Below are 3,204 nucleotides of genomic sequence, written 5' to 3'. Positions count from 1 at the left end.
CCGCTTAACTCTTGCACATGAGCCTCAACTCCTCCAATTCAGATTTTTCATTATATTGTTGGAGTTGTTTTCTTGGTGCATATTGCGGTTGCTGAAAACTAGGAGGGTTGTATTACTTTGCTACATACTGCTGATAAGGCTGCTAAACCGCATTCTGAGTGTTCCCCCAGCTGAAGTTAGGATGATTTCGGTTGTTGGGATGATAGGTGGCTGGAACTGGTTGCCGCGACCTCTGAAAGTTGCTCACGAACTGAGCTGATTCACTAAAAATAACACATTGTACTGTCTCATGGGCACCAGCACAAAGCTCACAGACACTAATGATCTGATTAACTCCATAATTAGTCAAAGAATTCACTTTCATCATCAAAGCCTTAAGCTGAGCAGCTATAGCAGTAGCTGCATCTACCTCCAGAATTCCTGCTATTTTTCCTTGAGTTAGTCTCTGAGAAGGATTCTGGTATTCATTAGCAGCCATCAGTTTAATCAAGTAATAAGCTTCCTTGTAGCTCTTAGCCCATAAGGCTTTACCTGATGCTGCATCAATCATGGGTCTTGAAGTCGCACCCAAATGATTATATAAGCAGTTAATGATCATCTAGTCAGGCATCCCATAATAAGGACACTTTCTAAGCATCTCATTATAACGATCCCAATCTTCACACAAAGATTCTCCCAATTGTTGCGCAAATTGAGTAAGAGCATTTCTGATTGCAGCTGTCTTCTTCATAGGGAAGAATTTAGTGAGAAACTTCTGAGCAAGATCTTCCCACTTGGTGATAGAGCCTGGTGGTAGAGAATGCAACCAGCACTTAGCTTTATTCCTCAGAGAGAATGTGAAAAGCCTCAACTGAATAGCATCTTCAGAGACATTATTAAATTTGAAAGTGTCGAAGATCTCGATAAAATCTCTAATATGCATATTGGGATCTTTCGTCGGAGAACCCCCAAATTGAACCGAGTTCTGCACTATCTGAATCGTGATAGCTTGTATTTCAAAAGTGTTAGCAGCGATGGTTGGTCTAACAATGCTAGATTGAATATCATTGATTTTCGGCTGAGAGTAGTCCATCAAAGCCTTTGTATTTGCTTCTGGTTCACCCATTATAATAAGAGCTTCTTCTTCAACTTTTTTCTCTTCTACAAGAACATCTTCCTCTACTAAAACTTCTTCATCCATTTTATCCAGTGTTCTCTTGCGAGATCGAGAACACGTTTGCATACACGCTCTATAGAGTACCTGAAAAATAAGCAAGCAAACAAGTAAGTAAAATATCCGAGTCAGTGAACTTTGACGACCACTGATGTCAAGCACATAAACAAAAATTTAACACCCAGTCCCCGGCAGTGGCGCCAAAAACTTGTTAGGACGATAACATGCGCTAATATTCACGCAAGTATATGTGATCGTAAGTAATATAGAATTAATTCTAGTTTATTTCCACAGAGACTAGTTTAGGTTATTTTCAATCAGTGTACTTATGCAACAATGGTATGGTTATTATTTAATGCTAAGTTGATAAAAAGTTAAGAGTGTTTATAACTACAATATTAACTAACATGCAATTAACTAAGAGATTAAAAGGTTGATTTACTATATAAGACAAACATGGGATTCTAACTTCATTACTACTTCATTCAATAGCCTTTTTGTTCTTAACCTTAGCATGTAATGATGATGACACTAATCAGATAACACGAACCTAGTAAACGCCAACTTTCGTTGTACGAATACCCACTACCAAGCATCCACAAAAGAGATAGAAGCTGAATAGACACTAATTATATTAAGACCCTATATGTCTATAGAATTTGACAACATAACGGTTTAGTGCGCAAGTTATCTATCATGATTACATAGGGGAAGTAAGATGGTTAAAATTACCTATGAATCATGCATAACAAATACATAAACCTATGCTAGCATGGCATGTTCTAAACCTCTGTATTTACTGTCACTTCAATAGAGCACGCTATCTTATAAGTTCGTGACGCACATAAGAAGAATAAGCACGACCACTACTAGGATATCATAAAATCACCACACACTAAGGTATCGAAACAATTTAACTATAGAAATCCATAAGTAAATCCGCTAGAAACCCGACGATAATGATTAGCCCATAACCGAACTCATCATCATTGTGGGTTCCGATGAAAGCATGGTATAATAAACTAAGACTTTATAAACTGAATAATAAACAAAGTACATTAAACAAGAGTATAGATTCAACAAAACAAGAAAACTAGCATCCAAGATTACAACTTAAAACAAAGAATCACAAGAATAAACTAGATCCTCTTTGCCTTGGTTATATTTGTGCTCCTAGGTCTTCTCGATGTCTTCTCCTTAAGCTCTGTTATGAAAAACGTCTTTTTAGGATTTATGCATGCTGTAAATAATCTTGGGCTTTAAACTCTCAAAATCAAAGTAGAAACAGAATTCTGAAATCCCGACCTGGCGCGGCCGCGCGCTCTCCCAGCGCGGGCGTGCTGGCCTTCTGCTATTCTGGCGCGGAAAACTTCTAATTTTTATTTCCTTTGCTGGTTCTTGATGGTGATCCGCTAGCAAACATCCAGGACACCTTCCTAACACAAATTTACCACCAAAGCAATGCTAAATCTCCTTGATCCCTTATTTATGCTTGAAATGCAAAACATTTCAAAAACAAATCAAATACACAAAATACTTGAGTATAAAACACCAATTCAAGCCTTTATAGAGCATTTTAAGTGGACATAAATGCCACTTAACATATGGCTCATGTCCCTGTGGAAGAACAAGCACAGGAACACCAACAGGGGCCTTCCCAGACTGTGACCCTTCCTTCTTTACCATTAGAAGCTAGGAAACCAACCACTTCATCCTCTAAAAAGGGTGAATTGAGTAAAAAGAAAAGAATGCAGGCACCCTTGTTTGTTATAAATGAGAGTGGTGAGGATCAAATACCAATAGAGTCTAACTTGGTCAAGAAACCAAAGAAAGGAAATAATCTAATTTGACCACTCAACTAACTACGTCTGCAACGTCCAAAAAGGATGTAGTTGAAAAAGAGGGATTAAAATAGACTCTAGAGGCATCCTCTCAACAAGATATCTCTATTGAACACAACATTCTCCCTACTGCATCTTGTAAAGAGTCTGCACCATAACTTGAACACATTTAATTTTATGAAAGAAGGAATAAGGATGGCATAAACACTG

General features: G+C 37.8%; 1 non-coding gene across 1 annotated transcript; it reads left to right on the top strand.

Moving 5' to 3' along the window:
• Positions 1–608: 608 nt before the first annotated feature.
• On the top strand, positions 609–715 carry LOC141709742 (small nucleolar RNA R71). The gene has a single exon (XR_012570305.1). It is a non-coding gene; the product is annotated as a small nucleolar RNA R71 (small nucleolar RNA).
• Positions 716–3,204: the final 2,489 nt, after the last annotated feature.

Source organism: Apium graveolens, chromosome 2, assembly GCF_009905375.1.
Source record: "Apium graveolens cultivar Ventura chromosome 2, ASM990537v1, whole genome shotgun sequence".
Lineage (NCBI taxonomy): Eukaryota > Viridiplantae > Streptophyta > Magnoliopsida > Apiales > Apiaceae > Apium > Apium graveolens.
The sequence above is the reverse complement of the archived record's forward strand: the minus strand, read 5'-3'. Positions and strand labels throughout refer to the sequence as shown.